This window comes from Mauremys reevesii, linkage group 11, assembly GCF_016161935.1.
Source record: "Mauremys reevesii isolate NIE-2019 linkage group 11, ASM1616193v1, whole genome shotgun sequence".
NCBI lineage: Eukaryota > Metazoa > Chordata > Testudines > Geoemydidae > Mauremys > Mauremys reevesii.
Window position 1 is genome coordinate 41,707,878 of NC_052633.1, and position 22,278 is coordinate 41,730,155.

The following is a 22,278-nucleotide window of genomic DNA, read 5'->3' on the forward strand; positions in this document are numbered from 1 at the left end:
ATTCAGAAATCACATTTAGATGCCATGTTTGCAAAGTGGGCTCACAGTGTCATTTGACATGACACTTTTTCAACAATGTCCTCTAGAAGTCCTTTACTTATACTTCTCCAAAAAAGTGACATGTCATAGCCACCTTGCTTGTGTCAAGAGAGGTGAATAGACTTCCTTCAGACCCCATCAAAGTGTCAGCCAGAAAAGGTCACTTGTGAGCAGTGTGAGGCAGCCCCTCGCTCCCAGGTGATGTTCACTCTGTTCTGACCCTTAGCAATCTCAGTCCCTGTTGGGTGGGCAGCTGCAAGCACAAACTTAGCCAACCATTTGCCATGACAGTGTGATCAATTGTTGATGGTATAAATAGATGGCACTGACTAAAATTTAACAGTGCAAAAACAACAGCTGGATCAACTTCTGCTGAGAATAGTCTCAGTTCAGAAAGTCAGAGAAATCCTAACTATTTTCTTTAATATACTTTGCTGGTCATTAGTAGCTTTATCTGCCCTTTATATTCCATCAAAGCTAGGACGCCTTAAAATGAATCACCAGAGCAGTAATAACATCTGCTCACCCTACACAGGAATACCCAACAGAAGCATCTTCGTGTAAGAAGCACATGAGAACTGACATTTGAAGGAGTAATACATGTCTGAGGAAACCCTAAAATAGACACAACTGTATGTAGTTAGGTCTTGGGCACTTCCAAAACACATTCTTTCCATTCAGTGAAGCTATATTAAAAAATATTGCAGCCTCTTGTAATAAAAGTTTAAGATAAAGAGGCAAATGCACTAAAAAAAATCCCATTCTTATTTATATAGTAAATGTAATAACTTGCTCTGTTTTTAAATATTGTATCTTTGTCCAACCCCAGCAGACATGGGGATGTACCGTCATGGTTTTATAATAGCTAAGATAATATGTAATTAGGTCAAGGCTTTGGATCCCATGCTGTTTAAAATTCTGTTATGAGGGCACCATCACCCTTAGCCCTCTAGGTTATTTAGTGACACTACTAATAGATAACAAGTGTGCTTTTTTCCACTAAATATATTTGAATTTTTAACTCTGAAACGTTTGACCTCTTTTAGTTATTTTAAGTAAATAGAACTCTAAAAAAACTGCACATAACTAATATCAATAAAGGCAATGGCTTCGTAAAAAATCAAATTGGTCAGACCATCAAGGTAACCTCAACTGTGATGAGAAATAGTCTTTGGAGATGGTCCTTTTCCACTGCTGAAGTTCATAAGAACATAACATAAGAACATAAGAATGGCCGTACCGGGTCAGACCAAAGGTCCATCTAGCCCAGTATCTGTCTACCGACAGTGGCCAATGCCAGGTGCCCCAGAGGGAGTGAACCTAACAGGCAATGATCAAATGATCTCTCTCCTGCCATCCATCTCCATCCTCTGATGAACAGAGGTTAGGGACACCATTCTTACCCATCCTGGCTAATAGGCATTTATGGACTTAGCCACCATGAATTTATCCAGTTCCCTTTTAAACATTGTTATAGTCCTAGCCTTCACAACATCCTCAGGTAAGGAGTTCCACAAGTTGACTGTGCGCTGCGTGAAGAAGAACTTCCTTTTATTTGTTTTAAACCTGTTGCCTATTAATTTCATTTGGTGACCCCTAGTTCTTGTATTATGGGAATAAGTAAATAACTTTTCCTTATCCACTTTCTCAACATTACTCATGATTTTATATACCTCTATCATATCCCCCCTTAGTCTCCTCTTTTCCAAGCTGAAGAGTCCTAGCCTCTTTAATCTTTCCTCGTATGGGACCCTCTCCAAACCCCTAATCATTTTAGTTGCCCTTTTCTGAACCTTTTCTAGTGCTAGAATATCTTTTTTGAATCTGTACACAGTATTCAAGATGTGGGCGCACCATGGATTTACATAAGGGAAATACTATATTCTCAGTCTTATTCTCTATCCCCTTTTTAATGATTCCTAACATCCTGTTTGCTTTTTTGACCGCCTCTGCACACTGCGTGGACATCTTTAGAGAACTATCCACGATGACTCCAAGATCTTTTTCCTGACTCGTTGTAGCTAAATTAGCCCCCATTATATTGTATGTATAGTTGGGGTTATTTTTTCCAATGTGCATTACTTTACATTTATCCACATTAAATTTCATTTGCCAAATGAAGACTCAAAGACTCTTGCATTTATTTTTCTTTGATGTGATTCTGGAATGTTAAATCTGCATCAGGACTGTGTGCCAAGTTGTAAAAAGAGAGTCCCCAGGTTATCATAAAATAATTAGGTTGCATAGGGCATTATTTGAACAACAATTGGTATTATTTGTAACCTTAATTTGAGTTAACTCCATTTCATACCAGTAAAGAGTTTTTGGTGGTGGTTGTGTGTGGGTTTTTTTTATTATTATTCATTTCTCCTTCTAGTTTCAGTACCAACTTTGAACACCCACAGTGAAAATTCCTGACAGCAACTTCATCCTATATTTTAGCACAGAAAATTTTGTTGCCAAGGTAACTGACTTTATCGGTAAAAGGAAATTTAAAATATTCAAAACTACAAGGATGTAAGTTCTAAATGTACCAGGGTAAAACAAATACTAATTCTGCCAAACACTAGTTATTATGATGTGGAGTCAAACATAAATATTCTATGGGGGAAAAAGTCTAGAATCTTTAAAATATTTTAATAGTGCATATATTTTTTAAAAGATATATTTTGGACTATTTCACAAATGGTTTATAAAGCAGATGATGTGTCACAAAAATGTACTATTTAAAACCTGGTCCATCAATTAACCCATATTCAAAACTCCCACTGGCTTTAATGGGAGTGCCACACTTGGAATAATTGCATGATCCGGCCCTAATTATAGAGTATTTTTTCTTTATCATATCTTTGGAGTTTTTGCTCTTACTGAAGACATTTGCAAGAAAACAGAATCACTCATGCTGCTGATTCCCCATTGAATAATAACCCTCTGCTGGTGACATCATAGTCATTCTACAGCAACCAGTTCTGATGTCAAAAACCAGAGGATTATGACTCTAAGTGGGGAATAAGTATGATTGACTCTAACTGAGAAGTGGTGGAAAATTATTAGTTGTTTATACAATATAGAAAATGTTATGGCTGGGCATTTATTTTAGATATACATGCAAATTTTAGGTGCAGTACTTGGACTGAGGCTCATCCTACTGTGAACTCAGCTGGACTATTCACATGGATAAGTATTTGCACTATCAGGGCTTGAGATTGTAAGCTTCCCTGTGCTTCATACCGTACTGAACACTTTGGGTAAAATTTGCAATAAATACTTGCAGCCCTGATCATGCACCCGCTGTATTAAACAGAAGTACTTGAACTGATGTCAAGGACCCTAATGGTATGTCTACACTGCATCAGGGAGCATGCCTCCCAGCCTGGGTAGTCAGATTTCTGCTACCTCTGCTTAAGCTAGTGCTCTAAAAATAATAGTGCGGACATTGTGGCACTATTTGCTTGAGTCCAAAACAACCCGATCCCCTGAGTCTGAGCTCGGGTGGCTAGCCCGAGCTGCTGCCCATGCTACAAAGTTCACACTGCTATTTATAGTGCACTAGCTCAAGCAGAGCTAGCTCACGTCTGCCTACCTAGGCTGGGAAGCAAGCTCCCAGCTGCAACATAGACATATCCTCGATCACATAGTCGCTTGAGCACCTGGCCATGACACTCTAAATACATTTCTTTGGCAACTCATATATGAACAGATGACTGTTCTGATATTTTCTTACTACCAATGTATTTTATAAGCAGCATGGCTTCTTCATTCATTTCTAGAAGTAAAGGCTTAAATTGTTTATATAGTCAAATGCCATTGTGGCATACTATAGTATTTAGAGCCAAAACACTCTTACAGTGAACATGCAACCCCAAAAGTTCAATTGGATGAAGACAGTTCTTTCTAGTGTTGTCTAATCAGGATTATTTTAATTTAAAATATAAAAGTCATGATATAATCATTTGCCCTCAGAGAATGTGACATTATTAATAAGTCCAGATTTTTATCTTCAGAAGTCTGAGGACCCCTTAGACACATGGCTGCAACCCACATTGATTTAGAGCTCGAATCTGCATGGTGCTGAGCACTCTGGCCCTGATCCAGGAAAACACTTAGGCACATGCTTAACTCTGAGCATCACAACAGTCTCATTGACTTTAATGGTATACTCATATTCTTAAAGTTAAGCATAGATCTGAATCAGTGCTCAGCATATTGCAGGACTGAACCCTAAATTCTGAGGGCCAAATCCTGTAATCTTTATTCTGGTAAAATTCCTACTGAAGCCAATGGGACTTTGGTCAACCCACATACTTTTATGGTCCCAATCATCATAATATCCTTCAAAAATACTGAATACTTTTCAGACTGGAGGAGAAATGGCTTGATTAGTTTCTAGGTTTTTTGTTTGTGTATGAGAGTATGTTTTGTTTTTGTCTTTTTGTCTGTGCAGGTGGAGAAATTTTGAGTGAAAGCTAAGTTGAAGAAATGAGTTTTGCACGTAGTTCCCAAAGCAGCTATGTCCATGGTCATTTTTGCTTCTTGTGGCCTGTAAAAGTTGCACTTCCCACACTCATGAGCCGCCTAGTGATTGACAGTTTTGTTGTTACAGTGGAACCTAGTTGTCATGGGAGATCATGGTTGCAGTGGGAAAGAATCTCTTGGATACCTAAGGTCAATACTATGAGAGCCTTTGACTATGGGACAGAGATCTTGATTCAATGGGGAGCCAGTGGGGTGAGCTAATGTGCTCACAGCAATCTGTTTTGCTAAGCACAAAAACGAATGCAGTCTGTTTCAGCTTATTCAAGATGTGGGGCTTCATTCCCAGACATCATGAATTGAAAAAAAATCAAACCTGGAGATCATATGTGAGTGGCTTAATGTGGCCAGGTCCAAGTTTGAGAGAATGGGGTAGATCTGGCCAATTACATAGATAAATGAGAATTTTTGCTGCTTTGGGTATTTAGGCCTCCTCCTGGGTCTGAGTTAAAGTGAGCAGTTGGTGAGGATCTGGCAATGTTCCAGTTGCCCTGGATATAGCCTATGTGTTCCATATTCCTAAACACTGTGCCGGTGCTCTGTTGTGGGAAAAGGCGAAGCTAGCAAAGATACACTCCAGGGTACAGCTGATTAAAAAAAAAAAGTTTCTGACAACACTTTTTTCTATTGGGAAAATGCTGATTCCGTTGAAAATGTTTTGCTGGAATGTATTGACTTCACTAAATTTTTTGATGGGAATTTATCAACAGGATTCTCCATTTCAATAAGGTCAAAACGTTTTACTTCAATAAGTCTGAAACATTTCATTGTAACTTTTTTATCATTTCAACTTATTTATAATATAATGTAACTTAAAAGTCAAAACAAAATTGAAACAAAATATTTCTACCTTATCAGAATGAAACACGTTGATAAACTTTTTCAGTGTTTCCAAAACAAAATATCTTAGAATTTTTGTTTTGTGGTAAATTTCAAAATTTCAACTTTTTAATGTGACCGGAGATGAAAGGAAATTTTGACATGTCAGAACTTCCCACAGAACTGCCCAGCTGTACTCTAGGTGAATGGAAAATGAAGGTGCAAGTGGGAGAGTAATTTTCTTTTAAAGGTGCGACAGACCCAGGCCAGTGGGGTACAGGAGTCTGGTAGAGGGCAAATATACTGGTCACTGGATGAGTAGTTTTCTGTTCCCTGAGCGACCAGAGCAGGGGCTGCACTAGAGTAATCAGGAACCTGCTAGAACCAATTAAGGCAGACAGGCTGATTAGAACACCTGCAGCCAATCAAGGCAGGCTAATCAGGGCACCTGGGTTTAAAAAGGAGCTCACTCCAGTCAGGTGAGGGGGAGCCAGAGGAGAGGAAGTGCGTGTGAGGAGCAAGAAGCTGAGAGTGTGCTGCTGGAGGACTAAGGAGTACAAGCATTATCAGACACCAGGAGGAAGGTCTTGTGGTGAGGATAAAGAAGGTGTTTGGAGGAGGCCATGGGGAAGTAGCCCAGGGAGTTGTAGCTGTCATGCAGCTGTTACAGGAGGCACTATAGACAGCTGCAATCCACAGGGCCCTGGGTTGGAACCCAGAGTAAAGGGCGGGCCTGGGTTCCCCCTAAACCTCCCACCTCCTGATCAGACACAGGAGGAGTTGACCCAGACAGTGGGGAAGATCACTGAGGTGAGCAAATCTGCCAAATAAGTGCAGGACCCACCAAGGTAGAGGAGGAACTTTGTAACAAAGGTTACAGATATTCGGTTGCTTAGGCCTGTGTAACTTTCATACTTAGGTAGTGGTAGCACGTAATATCACAGACAAGTGCTGCTGGAGCCTCTGAATTTTAAACTCTGGAGCAATGGTGGGCAACCTGCAGCCCATGGGCTGCAAGCAGCCCATCAGGGTAAGCTGATTGCAGGCCGGGATAGATTTTGCAGACATTGACTGTCCACAGGCACGGCCCCCAGCAGCTCCCAGTGGTTGCGGTTCACCATTCCTGGCCAATGGGAGCTATGGGAAGCGACGGCCATCCCATCCCTACATATTTGATTAAATATGTAATATTTTCTAGTGAATTAATCTGCCATTTTGTAAAAGGAGGGTGGTTTTTGTGCCCTGAAAACTGCTCATTTGCCCTGATTTCAAAATGCCATGATTAATTTAGGATCCTTTTCTTTAAGATTTTTCAGTAAATTATTTTTTTCATGGTTAGTTCTACACATTCTTTAGATGATTTTGTTGTAGCTGTGTATCTGGAGTCTCGTCTTCAGAGATTATTGGATTACGTTTTCTGTAGATTGCCACAGAAAATCTGATGACAACTGCGTTATGACATTGTATATAGAATTATGCATGGCATTTCCTGGCTTTGATTTCTTTCAGATTGTCCATGGGACTTTTATATAAGATAGTTTCCAATTTCTTCCTTTTTAAATGTTCCTGATAGAACTGAACTATATTTAGAGATAGGCAGATAACTTATTTTTCAGTTCAGTGGATGAACTAAAAAATCTCCCCCAAAAATTCATGTCAGGTTGATCCAAAATGACAATTTTTCAGTTTCTCACTGAAATGATTTTTTTGTTTGTTTTAGATTGAACAAAACAAAACATTTTGTGTAATTTTGGGGTGTTTTTATGTTTCCCCCATTTTTAGTTAAATCTAGTTAAATTTCTAAATAAAATGCTGCTTTGAATCAAAATGTTGAAAGTTTCATTTAAAAAATGTCAAAACAAAATGTTTATATTTTCTTTGGAATCTCCCTCCCCTTTTTTGGAGCCAAAACCATTCTCCAAATGCCACCCAAATTTGCAAATAGTTCGTCAATCCAAAACTGCATTTTTTTGTGAATAAACTATTAACTGAAAAAAAAATGCCCAACTCTAATTATATTGTCTGTTTACTAGCTGGAGAGTGCTACAGCATGCATCCAGTCTCCAATATTCAGTTTCCCCTGTCAGCCTGCCCCCATTACAGATTTTATTGCTATAATCAAGAACTATGCACCTTTGATTATTATTCTCTACACCTTAAAAGTGTTCAGTTCTCCTTTTGTCTTTAGTGCACTCCCCAAGGAAATACAAAATAATAATGTGCCATATGGCAAATGAAATCAGCTTCAACTCCATGCAGCATCTTCTATCATATGGTATTTTACAATATGACAGTCTCAAGTTTGTAATTGATGAACATTTCATCTCCTCACATAGCTCTGACTCTATACAGTATGCTGTTTTTCTCACTAGAGACATCCTTGTCAATACTGTTAATCTTTTCTTATATCTAAATAAAGGATACGTATTTTGCTGAAATTCACAGTACACAAAGTAAATAAGATGCAGAAATAGCTCAGTGTGTGGTAATTTAAATAAATGGCACAAAGTGCCTTATGTTTGCATTAATACAATAGTTGCATATCCATATGAGTTCTGCTTTCTCAGTATTAATGTGTATTTTTTATGATGTAACATTAATAATAAGCATAGATGTAACTTGGGAATGTTGGCTGAATGGTCACTTTAAAGCAGGGGTCGGCAACCTTTCAGAAGTGGTGTGCCGAGTCTTCATTTATTCACTCTAATTTATGGTTTCGCGTGCCGGTAATACATTTTAACATTTTTAGAAGGTCTCTTTCTATAAGTCTATATAATATATAACTAAACTATTGTTGTATGTAAAATAAATAAGGATTTTAAAATGTTTTAGAAGCTTCATTTACAATTAAATTAAAATGCAGAGTCCACCGGACTGGTGGCCAGGACCCAGGCAGTGTGAGTGCCACTGAAAATCAGCTCGAGTGCCGCCTTCGGTACGCATGCCATAGGTTGCCTACCCCTGCTTTAAAGTGTTATTTATGCTTCTAGGCACCACTTACATGATACCATAGTGAAGCTAGGTGCTGGAGTTGGGGTTATTCATGCTTCAAAGCAGGTCAAATGCATGCTTAATATCAGAAGAAAGTATGTTTGTAATTAATGCAGAGAAAATACTGCTCAGCAAGGAAGTCCCAGCAGATTTCATGTCTGTGTGTGTGCACGCACGCACCTGTAATCCTTGCATAATCCGAATAAGCTTCAGTCACCTTACATATTGTTAGGTAATGGTCTAAATTGCTTACCTGACTTAGACAATGTTCCGTTTTTCTCTCTTCATTAATTGTTCTTCTTTGCTTAGCTGTGCCATGCCCATAATTTCATAATTCTTCATTCTGTGCCATTTTTCATCTCGCCTTCTCCACCTCATATTGAACAAGTGCTGGTTGCATATTGATAAACCTGTGTTGGAAAATAGCCACACGTTATGTAGGGATAAGCCAGAGTTTTTATTTTTTATTATTCATGTATCTTGCATGAAAACAGATTTACAGCAGGATGTTAGCTATTTGTAAAGAGAGCTCCAAGGGCATGTTCTAATGTCAAATAAGAAGTTGGTACATGTGAACACTGTTGTAATTTATATGGCTAAGCAGCTTAAATCCACTCACTTGAGTAACACAATGCACACAATTTCCTTTGGTGGGATAATGCAGCAAATGAGATATTGCAGGAACAATAATAGCCATGTTTTCATAAAATAAATCATGGGGATTTATAGAAAATACGAGCAACTTGCCTACAGGCAAGTTACTGTTAAACTGCTGCCTAGAAGCACAAGTAATACCTTCAGAATGACCAGTCAGACTGAACAGAGCCACAAGCTGATGGAATTAATGCCTTATCCATGGATGTTTAGGCCAAATCCTACAATTTACAGCATATGTGGACCCCTATGCAGTACTTCATTGACTTTAATGGAGCTCCACTCCGGCACAGTGGACCACCCTTTGTATTGTAAATTGCAGGATTTAGGCTTTGATCTCTTTCCTCCTCTGTTCATGCCTTTTGTTTTTCTCTCAGTCCTCATCCCCTACCTCTTTCCCTGTTTCTGCCCATCTCTCTATCCTCAGTTCCTCCTGTTTTCCCCTCTCTCTTATACAACTAGCCAGGCATTAAAGGCAGGAGCCATCAAATTAAAATTGTATTGTTTTACTTTATTAATTTGCCCCTTTAACTATTTCCATCATCTCATTTCTAATCTTCAGACTTCCTTATTTAAATCTTAGATACCGTGGGTTTAATCATGATTTTTTTTGATGTAACATATTTTTGTCATACAAACAGGAATAAAAAGTAATTAACTACCATAAGATCTTTAATAAAATTTAAAAACTGGGGTTTTTGTAAAGGTGCTAAAAATTATATATAAGATTCACAAGGTCAAATTTGAAGGCACTTTTCAAAATAAACAGCATCCACCTTTAAAAAGAATGTCATCTTTAATGGCCAAATCCTGTTCCCATGGAAGACGACAAAGATTATTGGGACCAGGCCTCAATGCTTAGTAATTCCAGCAATACCAGCACTTGGAAATACCCATGATAGATTTCTTTAAACCACTTATGAAAATTATTAAGACTATTAATTAGCCAGAGTCCCGTTGCAGTGGAAGAAAATGCTCCTGGATAGATCAACATGCCACAGAGCCTGCACTGGTGGCTTTCTGTGGTCAGTGTGGCTCAGAGGTACACAGATATATTCTGTTTAATCATACCTTAAATCTATAATGAACTCAGGTCAAAAAGAGCAAAATTTGGCCTGAGGATTGATTTTTTTTTTGGTCTCTCTCTGTCAAACTATCAAAAGATTTTCATGAAATAAATTCAGACATCAAAAATCTCTACCAACAATAACTGTTATCTTATTTATTGCATAGTGCTATGATTAATTACATTTTAATATAATTTAGGATGTAATGTGCATTTCTTTAGAGCATGCCACATTCCATTAAGGTAACCAGCTTTTCACAGCGGAGGATATTAAATGAAACTAGTTCATTACTTGCCTGAAAATGCATGTACTACACCAAAATATCATGTTATCTGTGATTAGTTTGCGGAAGCCATCTGTCATCTTCCCCACCCCCACAGTACCTCAGAAAGCAGAGAGGCTAGAGAAGAGAAGTATATATACTTTTGACAACACAACCACCTGTTAACATTAATTTTAGTTAGCTGTGAGAGACATGGACTAAAAAAGGAGGCGGCTATCAAGGCTATTTCCTAGTGTACTGGGGAACAAGTATCACTACTGTTGACTAAAGGGCTTTTAAAATCTTGAAGAAGAGTATGTATGGTTCATGTCAGAAGATGTGTACACAAGCAGTTTACAGTTGGGAACTGGAACCAAAGAGCAGACATTTCAGGCAGGTAGAGTATTGGGGTATGTTCCACTAGAGGGAAAAAAATTCCTCTCCCTTTTACTTGGAAAATGGGATTCCATGTTGAAAAAGCAAACCATTTCTCTCTAATGGTTGCATGGATTTTCAAATCTATTGTGTATTCATGCACTGAAATGTGCTTTAGTTTTTTAGCACTGTATGAGAGAATCATAGAATATTAGAGTTGGAAGAGACCTCGGGAGGTCATCTAATCCAACCCCATCCTCAAAAGCAGGACCAATCCCAACTAAATTATCCCAGCCAGGGCTTTGTCAAGCTGGGCCTTAAAAACTTCTAAGGATGGAGATTCCACCACCTTCCTAGGTAACCCATTCCAGTGCTTCACCACCCTGCTAGTGAAATAGTGTTTCCTAATATCCAACCTAGACCTCCCCCACTGCAACTTGAGACCATTGCTTCTGATCTGTCATCTGCCACCACTGAGAACAGCCTAGCTCCATCCTCTTTGGAACCCCCCCACCCCTTTCAGGTAGTTGAAGGCTGCTATCAAATCCCCCCTCACTCTTTTTTTCTGAAGACTAAATAAGCCCAGTTCCCTCAGCCTCTCTTTGTAAGCCATGTGCCCCAGCCTAATCATTTTTGTTGCCCTCCGCTGGATTCTCTCCAATTTGTCCACATCCTTTCTGTAGTGGGGGGCCCAAAACTGGACGCAATACTCCAGGTGTGGCCTCATCAGTGCCAAATAGAGGGAAATAATCACTTTCCTCGATCTGCTGGCAATGCTCCTACTAATGCAGCCCAATATGCGGTTAGCCTTCTTGGCAACAAGGGCACACTGTTGACTCATATCCAGCTTCTTGTCCACTGTAATCCCCAGATCCTTTTCTGCAGAACCGCTGCTTAGCCAGTTGGTCCCCAGCCTGTAGCTAACTATTCAGAGTTGGAAACAGGTATGAGCTCTGCTGCTGTTCAGTTCCCTGTGAAAATGCTGCCACCAAATTACTGGGGCAATTTCCCTATCATTCATGGAGTCTTCTCATCTTTCAATACTGCTAAATAATCTTTATCAGAGTGGATTCATCCTTAAGGCTAACAAAGCTACTCCTGGAGAAAAATGTTTTTTTTTTGGAATGGATTAGATGATCAGATGGAATGATGGATTAGCAAATGGCAGGTATTAAAAAAAATTATTAGCGAGGGAGAAGGAAACACCTAAAATGCCTTTACCTCCACCCCATCCCATGCAAACTACACAAGGAGAACACTGTGCTGTTTCATCAACACCCCAGTTATATATTACCAAAGCAAAACATAAACATTCGAAGCAAAGATCATTTCTTGTAAATTTGTTTGCTGAGTGGTGATTCCTCCTCCCCTATGGCTGTGGAAAGGCATTATTGTTTGGGGACATAAGTGAATACATGCCATAGACACTCACTTTTCTCTCTAGAGTGCACAAAACCCTAGTACACAAGGCTCATGGTAGAATAAGGGGGAAGGAGGTGCAATTTTTGTAACTGCAATTTTGCTAAAATGTGACCAATGCATCACTGTCTGAAGTGGCAGAGATAAAAGGAGAGCTATAAAGGACATAAAACAGTTCTAGGAAGAGGAAGAAAACAAGCTTTCCACACCATTGTGCCTAACTCTCTTTGGACTAATCTGATTCTCACTTTCCTATTTTTCAGCCCACTCCTAAATCCTATCCTCGTCCTGAAACAAATTCACCACAGTAGCTGTCACTGCTTCAAGCAATCTCCATGGTAACTTGTGCTCTGTTTGTAACATTTTGTGTTCATTTGGTTTGGTTAAAATAAGAATAAATGGGAACACTTGCCCACCCCATGAACCTAATATTTCTAATATTTAGAAAAAAAATCAGTTAAGGGTCTTCCTCCATTTGCGACAGTACCCCAGTCCCTCCCTGTCACGGCTCTCTGTTAATTGGGTTACCCCAGCTTCTTCATCTTCCAGAAATCTAATTTTTTCTGTCAGAGCTGTTGTGGGATCCAGGGTACTGACTAATGCTAATTATTTTGTGTTCTGGAGCACACAGTAAAGCATGTTAGAGTTGAGTAACGTGTCAGAGGTGTGCAGCACAGAGCCTGTCATTTGTCTGAAGCCCACTGGGGAAGAAGGACTTTAGTCCCTGCTTGTAGGGAAACCTCCCTCCATTCAACACCCAGAATGAGGGTGAGATGGGCAGCCATCAGTGGGAGCAGACCACTGGAAATCTCCATTTCAGAAGGTAGCACCAGCACAGAGAGATGGCCTATTAGGGGGGAGAATTTTTAGGTGTGGGGAACAATCCAGGCCTGTTGGGGAAGGGGGATAAAAGATCAAATAAGCAAATGAACTTTAAATCCTGTGACTCTTTAAAAGTTCTCCTATCATTACTCTGTGTGGTATTTCTACCTGCTATTCCTAGATACTCCTAGCTAATTTTTGTCTTCATGCCCTATTTTTATTTTTCCACCAGAACATCCACTTTGGCTTTATCAGCTTTGTCAGGCTCTTTCATAGTTCTGATACTTCCTTTGTCTCTTCTTTTCTAGTGAGACTAAGATCAATATTCTTTATACCCTAACTTAAATTCTCAAAATATGGTATACAATTATGGGAAAGTCCTAAAGAATGAAACCAATAGAGTTCTATAGAAATTACTCTAAAAACCTATTAAATTTCATACAGAACAACAACTTTTCTATACTATTTTAAATCATCCTATAAAATCCTATAGCAGGGGTGCAATTCTCTATTAAATTATATAGGATTGTCTAAAAATTCTATAGGAAGATTGTTGCTTTATATGAAATGCTATAAGACTTTCTCATAAGGGGCTCAGATGAGCGCACTATAAAACGCATATCGAATAGAATAGACTGTATCTGTGTTGCACTGTATTATACCTTCTATAAGTGCCAGATCCCAGTGGACTCCGGTGTATACTCATTGGTTTCAATGAGGGGGTTGCCTGAATGAGGATTTTGTTCAGATCTCAGGTTTTGGTCCCAGAGGAACAAAGTAATATTATCCTTCCCATGACAAATGTTATAGCAACACCTTTTTGCCCCTTTTCACTGTAGTGGTGCACAGTAAGGCAGTGATTTCAATGATTTTTCCAAATCAACATACAGTTCCTTTCCCCAATCAGCGTGCTGGATGGCAGCCCCATTTCATGTGTATCTATACTACATTATCTAGCTTGGTGCATTGCATCCACAGTAACTCTCCATTTGTATAGAATGAACTCTGCTTGTCATTTACTGGCTCAACTCACCTTAGCTATGCAAATTCCTTGAAATCTGGTTGTATTAAAAAAAAATCTTCCGTATTCCTCTCCAGATTGTTCCTCTGATTTTAGCTTCATTTACAAATTAGAAATTTTGTTTTCAATATCTTCAGCCCAACTGTTCATATCCAGAATAGTATGAGTACATCAGAAGTCAGATCTATGACCTTAATCATTCCCCTGGAAACTTCTTTCCAACTTGAAAAATTGAACCTACGGCTAACTTTGTCTCCAGCTGTGCGGGCAGTATTCTCACTAACACTCTAATTTACCCCTTATGCCATAGCTCTTTGCTATGGACATTAATTTCTGAAGGCACAGCCTTGTCAAATCAAGGTATACTAAATCCACTGAATTCCTCTAATCTATCATGGCAGTAATATCTTCAAAGGACTCCAACAGTTTAGTAAAGCATGACCTCCTCTGCCAGAAACCATGCTGGCTATCCTTTATCAGACAGTGCTTTCCTAGGTGTTCACCCATCACATTCCTTAAGATAGCTATTTTATCCATAAGTAATGCTCCACTCCCTGGGCTCTAGTTTCCTGATTTAATAATAAATATTTTTTGTTTGTCTCTTGCATGTGGGTTGTGTTTCCCCCACTTAATTTCTCTTGACTCTAGTGAATATTAAATATGTTTTAAGATTTGTCAGTTTCTTTGCTCATTTCCTTTAAAACTTGTGAATAAATTGGGCCTGATTCTCTAATGATTTATACCAGTGTAGCACCACTGACTTTAAATTGCAGGGTCTTTTAGACACAGGTGTGACCAGGGTTCCAGTGGGGGCCAGCTGTGGTCACCCAATTAGGGTGAACTGCAAAGAATGGGGCAGACAATCCCCAAAAAGCTGGTGGATATTCCAATACTTAGATTTACCAAGACAGCATAAAACAGCTTCTTTATTACCTTACTGGTTACTTAGAAATCCACACAACACAGTTCCCTTAAAGTGATCCAGCCTCAGGCCTCCAGCTGGGTATCCAAGTCAAATATGATGATTTCTGAAACGCTTATTTCATCATATAAAATAAAAGGTTCTACCAATCCCAAAGGATCGGACACATTACCTCCCAGGTTATTGGATATTCCACATCTTACCCAACACACTACAGCCAATTCTTATTAACTAAACTAAAAGTTATTAAAAAACAGAAGAGAGAGAGTATGGTTAAAAGATCAATATACATGCAGACATGAGTTCAGTTTTTAAGATTCAGATTCATAGCAGAGAACATAAGAACGGTTGTACTGGGTCAGACCAAAGGTCCATCCAGACCAGTATCCCATCTATCGACAGTGGCCAATTCCAGGTGCCCCGGAAGGAGTGAACCTAACAGGTAATGATCAAGTGATCTCTCTCCTGCCGTCCATCACCACCCTCTGACAAACAGAGGCTAAGGACACCATTCTTTACCCATCCTGGCTAATAGCCATTAATGGACTTAACCTCCATGAATTTATCCAGTTCTCTTTTAAACCTTGTTATAGTCCTAGCCTTCACAACCTCCTCGGGCAAGGAGTTCCACAAGTTGACTGTGTGCTGTATGAAGACCTTCCTTTTATTTGTTTTAAACCTGTTGCCCATTAATTTCATTTGGTGGCCCCTAGTTCTTATATTATGGGAACAGGTAAAAACCTTTTCCTTATTCACTTTCTCCACATCACTCATGATTTTATATACCTCTATCATATCCCTCCTTGGTCTCCTCTTTTCCAAGCTGAAAAGTCCTAGCCTCTTTAATCTCTCCTCATATGGGATCCATTCCAAACCCCTAATCATTTTAGTTGACCTTCTCTGAACCTTTTCTAATGCAAGTATATCTTTTTTGAGATAAGGAGACCACATATGTACGCAGTATTCAAGATGTGGGCGTACCATGGATTTACATCAGGGCAATAAGATATTCTCTGTCTTATTCTCTATCCCCTTTTTAATGATTCCTAACATCCTGTTTGCTTTTTTGACTGACGTTGCATACTGCATGGACGTCTTCAGAAAACTATCCACGATGACTCCAAGATCTTTTTCCTGATTAGTTGTAGCTAAATTAGCCCCCATCATATTGTATGTATAGTTGGTGTTATTTTTCCCAATGTGCATTACTTTACATTTATCCACATTAAATTTCATTTGCCATTTTGTTGCCCAATCACTTAGTTTTGTGAGATCTTTTTGAAGTTCTTCACAGTCTGCTTTGGTCTTAACTATCTTGAGCAGTTCAGCATCATCTGCAAACTTTGCCACTTCACTTTTTACCTCTTTCGCCAGAGATGGTGAGCTTTGTAGTTGAAAAGAGTTCTTTCAGAAATAGTTCATAGGTTATAGTCCAATGTCTAAATATCATATTCAGGGAGTACTAGCATATCTGGGATCTCAATCTTATGACTCAAACTTCCCCTGATGAAGCTTAAGCAGATCCGAGATGGCAGAATCAGGACCCAAGGCTCTTTTATACAATTTCATGTCCTCTTTGACATGTTGGGAGTTCCTTGGGGAACAAAGGTAATTAGGATGACTTTGAAGGAGGTCCATCACTGGTACCTAGCTATAGAATTAACATAAGGCAATTTGCTCATTCCTCCACCATTCTCAGATTATTTGCTATACATTTCAAAGAAAGGTGAATACAGAGATATCTCGTGTTTCTAATTCATTTAAATCCTAGGATGTTCTTTTGAGCTCTGAACTATCAGAATACAGCATAGACAGGGACTGTTGATTACATCGTTGACCCTACTCATATATATGTAAAAACATAAATATTATCTCCCCATATGTCTTGTGAGGGTTATTTATTTTGCAGGATGTTTAACCCTTTCTGGTTATGCGTCACAACAGGTCAAGGAAAATTGTACTAGAAATCTCTGCAATCCTCTGAAATGGTCATTTAGGATAGGACATTACCTGTTCAAAATGATCAGTTGTGCACTTTCACTGTATTTAATAACTGTTAGTTCTGTATCCATTAGCAGTTGCTCTAAGAACATAAGAACGGCCATACTGGGTCAGACCAATGGTCCATCTAGCCCAGTATCCTGTCTTTCAACAGAGGCCAATATCAGGTGCTTCAGAGGGAATTAACAGAACAGGCAATAATTGAGGGATCCATCCCCTGTTGTCCACTCCTAGCTTCTGGCAAACAGAGGCTAGGGACACTTAGGGATGTAACATCATCCTCTGACCATCCTCGCTAATAGCCATTGATGAATCTAGCCTCCATGAACTTACTTAGTTCTTTTCTGAAGCCTGTTATAGTTTTGGGCTTCACAATATTCCCTGGCAACAACATCCACAGGTAGACTGTGCATTATGTGAAGTAATATTTCCTTTTGTTTGTTTTAAACCTTCTGCCTATTAATTTCATTGGGTGACCCCTAGTTATTGTGTTATGTGAAGGAGTAAATAACATTTCCTTATTAACTTTCTCCACACCAGTCAAGATTTTATATACTTCTATCATATCCCCCCTTAGTCATCTCTTTTCCAAGCTGAAAAGTCCCAGTCTTTTTGTAGGATATGTAATATGCAGAATGTATATTTTAGGTGTTGGGACATGTGAAAAGATGCCTGCTGGTTTGCCAGTGAGGGAGAACAGCTGGGTGAAAAGCTGAGCCAGCAACCTGATCAGGTGAACAACTGGGTCAGCAGTTCAATCAGATGAACAACAAGGCTTAGCAGTTTAATCAGTTGAACATCTTAGTCAGAAACCTGATCACGTAAACAGCTTAGTCAGCAGTCCAATCAGGTAAACACTAGGTTAGCAAACTAATCTTAGTGTTAGACAGAAAACTATTTATACAGTTGTGACTGGGGTCCCAGTGGGGGCCAGCTGAGGTCACTCAATTAGGGTGAACTGCAAAGAATGGGGCAGATAATCCCCAAAGCTGGTGGATATTTTCAATACTTAGATTTACCAAGCCAGCATAAAACAACTTCTTTATTACCCCCCTGTTGCCCAGAAGCCAACAACACAGTTCCCCTGAAGTAACCCAGGCTCAGGCCTCCATCTAGGTACCCAAGTCAAATATGATGAAGATTTCTGAAAATCCTATTTCATCATATAAAGGAAAAGGTTCTACCAATCCCAAAGGATCAGACACATTACCTTCCGGGTTATTGAATATTCCAGATCTTACCCAAATACACACTACAGCCAATTCTTATTAACTAAACTAAAATTTATTAAAAAAGGAGAGAGAGAGAGAGAGAGTATGGATAAAAGATCAATATACAGACAGACATGAGTTCAATTCTTGAGGATCAGATTCATAGCAGATATGACGAGCTTTGTAGTTGCAACGAGTTATTTCAGAAATAGTCCATAGGGTATATTCCAATGTTTATATTTCAGGGAGGTCCAGTCAGACCTGGGATCTCAATCCTTGTGGTTTAGGCTTCCCCTAAATGAAACCTCAAGCAGATCTGAGAATAACAGGTTTGGGACCCAAGGCTCTTTTATACAATTTCATGACCTCTTTGACATGTTGGGAGTTCCTTGGGGAATAAAAGGTAATTAGGATGACTTTGAAGGAGGTCCATCACTGGTACTTAGCTATAGAATTAACATAAGGCAATTTGCTCATTCCTCCACCATTCACAGATTATTTGCTATACATTTCAGAGAGATGAATACAGAGATATCTCATGTTTACAATTCATTTAAATGGTAGGATGTTCTTTTGAGCTCTGAACTATCAGAATACAGCATATACAGGGACTGTTGATTACATTGTTGACCACTACCCAAATACTGTATATGTAAATACACAAAAACACAAACATTATCTCCCCATGTGTCTTTAAGGGTTGAATTTGAGTCCTTCATCCTGCAGGATGTTTAACCATGTTTAACGCTGGCCATGCGTCACAACAATATATAATGAATAACATTGTAACAACGTATTTAAAGCCAGCACTTGAATGCAGGTGTGCACTTGCATTTAACTCTGTTTTGGTGAACTAATCACTCACTGAAGCAACAAATAAATGACATACTTCTTCAGCTCAAGAGTCTGTCTGTGAACCTGTGCATTCTGGGTAGTGGGGAAAAGAACCAGTCCACACTTTTTAATCTCTCCTCATATGGAAGCTATTCCATACCCCTAATCTTTTTTGTTGCCTTTCTTTGTACCTTTTCCATTTCTAATGTATCTTTTTCGAGATGGAGCAACCAGATCTGCATGGCAGTATTCAAGATCTGGGCATACCATGGATTTATGTAGAGGCAATATGATATATTTTGTCTTATTATCTATCCCTTTCAAATGGTTCCTAACATTCTGTTAGCATTTCTGACTGCCAGATGTTTTCAGAGAACTATCCACAATGACTCCAAAATCTTTCTTGAGTGTTAGCAGCTACTTTAGATCCCATCATTTTCTATGTATAGTTGGGATTACGGTTTCCAAAGTGCACTACTTTGCATTTATCAACATTGAATTTCATCTGCCATTTTGTTTCCCAGTTTTGTGAGATCACTTTGTAACTCTTCGCAGTCTCTCTAGAATGGCACAACATTTCTTTTGCTCTGAATGTTGTTGATATATTTGACAATTCATTTGGTAATTGTGATGTTCTCTGCATGGTGCTGCTTGATATTTCTTCTGGGCTGTGGCTCTACCCTATGATAATTGAAGTCAATAGTAAATTTCTTGTTGACTTTAATGGGGCAGGATCAGGGACTTAATTCTCTAATTTTGTTTTCTTTATTCTATTGGCTTTTGAGATTTTTCACAATTTTCCCCTTTTCCTAATTCCTTTGGATTTCAAAATATGTTGTGGGAAGCAGTAAACATGGAGTGCTGCATATCTGTCCCACAGTCTGGATGAGGAAGTACAAATTAAATGGTGGGATATAGACTGAGGAGGAGCCATGAAAAAAACAGCTGAGTCTTTTGGAGTTCCCTGAAGATTACCAAATTCAAGTTCTGGCACACCATGGGGTGTGGGGGAAGTGAACTGCCAAGATTTAGGACTCCTTCCTGGAAATCCCTGCTGCCAGGTTCCTCCCATTCATATGACAGGGCTATTAGCTCTAATACTTCAGAAGCTCAGAACTCCCACATTATCACACAGGGAGGGGGAAAATTCTCAGGTAACCAGGATAATTTTGAGCTTTGTAGGTTTAATAGAATACCTTAAACTCAATCTGGAAATTAATCATTAGCCAGTGGGAGTAATGGAACACAGATGTGATGTTTTCCTGGCAAGAAATACCACTTAATGAGCAGCTGCATTTTCCAAATGAGTTGTAGCCACACAAGAAGCATGTATATTGTAATCCAGCCTCAAGGTGACAAAAAGCATGGGCATTATGATTAGAAGATAGAGAGGAAGGCTGGTCCAGTGGTTAGGATGTTAGTCTGGGACTCAGACTAGGTTCCCTGCTCTGCTGTGCACTGTGTGTGTGAACTTGGGCAAGTCTCTTTGTGCTATTGTAAAATGGCGATAATGAAAAAAGGACAGAATCAGCCAAAGAGAAGTCAGTTTTGGCTCTAGAGAACATTTGACATTCACAAAGGAGAAAGTATTAACGTTTTCCAAATTACAGGTGTGAAAATGAAGGCTGCTGGAAGCATGTGTTTAAAGTATGCTTTATATGTCCGAAAGCCTTTTCTAAGAGACAACCTAGGGACCAGACAACAAAAAGCATAAAATATACATCGGAAAAAAGTTTTATATCATATCCCCAAAATAAACTTGTGTACTTTGAAAATAAAACTTTAAAATTCAATTGATGGGAATAAAATGCTCATTAAAAAGTAAAAATAAGGTAAACTTTTATAAAAGTTTGGGTTTGAACAAATCAGAATATTTTTGACCATATTTATGTTTTGATGAAAGCTATTTTCAGAAATCTTTTAAGGAAAAATGTTTTCCATTATGCAGCCAATTATAGTTTTATCAGGAACAAAAGCCTTACAAAATGTAACTTAAAAGCAATTTGGTTACTAGGAATGGAAAGGATTAAATTATGCAAACATGAGCAAGCTACCTAAGGCTCCTCAAAAATATCCAAAATGGACAGTGACCTTGCATTGTCAAAGCTAGCTCACTTAAAGCTTATGTATGGAGATATACTTATCTCACAGAGCTGGAAGGGACCCTGAAAGGTCATTGAGTCCAGCCCCCTGCCTTCACTAGCAGGACCAAATACTGATTTTGCCCCAGATCCCTAAGCAGCCCCCTTGAGGATTGAACTCACAACTCTAGGTTTAGCAAGGCCAATGCTCAAACCACTGAGCTATCCCTCCTCCAAAGTAGCCAGTAGTTGTAGAGGTACACTTCCATTGGTCTTAAAGAATTCTGTCCTGTACAATTCTATGGCTCCTGCCAGGAGCTTTGAAAATTTCTAAATTGCAGTGTTTTTAGTTCAAGAAAACTAATTTTGCATCAATCCTTGGACTCTGTGCTGTGTCTTCTTTCATAAGTAAGTTAAAATGAACTTCCTGAGATCCAGTTTGGACTGCTTAAGATTTTAACCACCCTCTGGTTCCTATATACTTCATTAATGGTTAATTAACAGCTATTCTACCTTACACAAATCATTATTAATTAATTATTTAATTTTTTATTAGGATGACTCTCTACCCCAACTTTAAAAGACCAAATATATCCTGAGGTGACTTCTGGGTCTATCTTTACTAGTAACTCAAAAATAAAAATAGAGCATAAACATCAGTCTGACAGCTTCTTCCCTGAGTTTGTAGTCTCCACCTCTTATTTCATCTGTCCTAGATCCCCCCTGTCTAGAGAGCCCCTCCTATCTCCCTTGTAATCCTGGTAGGAATTAACAAATAGTTCATTCCACAGTGAGTAAGCAGAACTTCAGCAAGGTCAAGAGAAGAGCCCTTCCATCCAAAGCACCGATGAAAGGTAACAGGACACAGTGATAAAACAAAACATGAAAAGAATCAACAATAAAAAACAACTGGTGATTCTGAATTAGATCAAAATATGGGGTTACAAGAAAAGAAAAAGGAGAGACTTCGGCTTACTAGAAATACTGAGAAGTGAAAAGAGAATTTCTGAAGTGGAATTTTAAAATGTGAAGTCAGAAAAACAAAGTTGAAGACAGTTTAAAAAAAGTGTTTTAAACTCAGTGGAGGATTTACTAGAACATTCTCAAGCTTCTCCCTATGACTCCATACTAGCTAGCTAAGCAGTACCGCTCTCTCATATGGCAATGTAGGAAGGGCAGGGTGGTTGCAACTTCTGACACCTGGTCACAACCTCCAGGTTGAGAACC

At 38.9% G+C, this 22,278-nt stretch overlaps 1 protein-coding gene across 1 annotated transcript in view; it reads right to left on the reverse strand.

Annotated features, from left to right (window-relative positions):
- The window catches only part of B3GALT1 (beta-1,3-galactosyltransferase 1), a 325,572-nt gene that overhangs the window by 172,094 nt on the left and 131,200 nt on the right, over window positions 1-22,278 (reverse strand). Inside the window, exon 2 of the mRNA XM_039493756.1 lies at window positions 8,636-8,792. The gene's annotated coding sequence lies outside the window, so the exon portion shown is untranslated. The remainder of the gene's footprint in view (window positions 1-8,635; window positions 8,793-22,278) is intronic.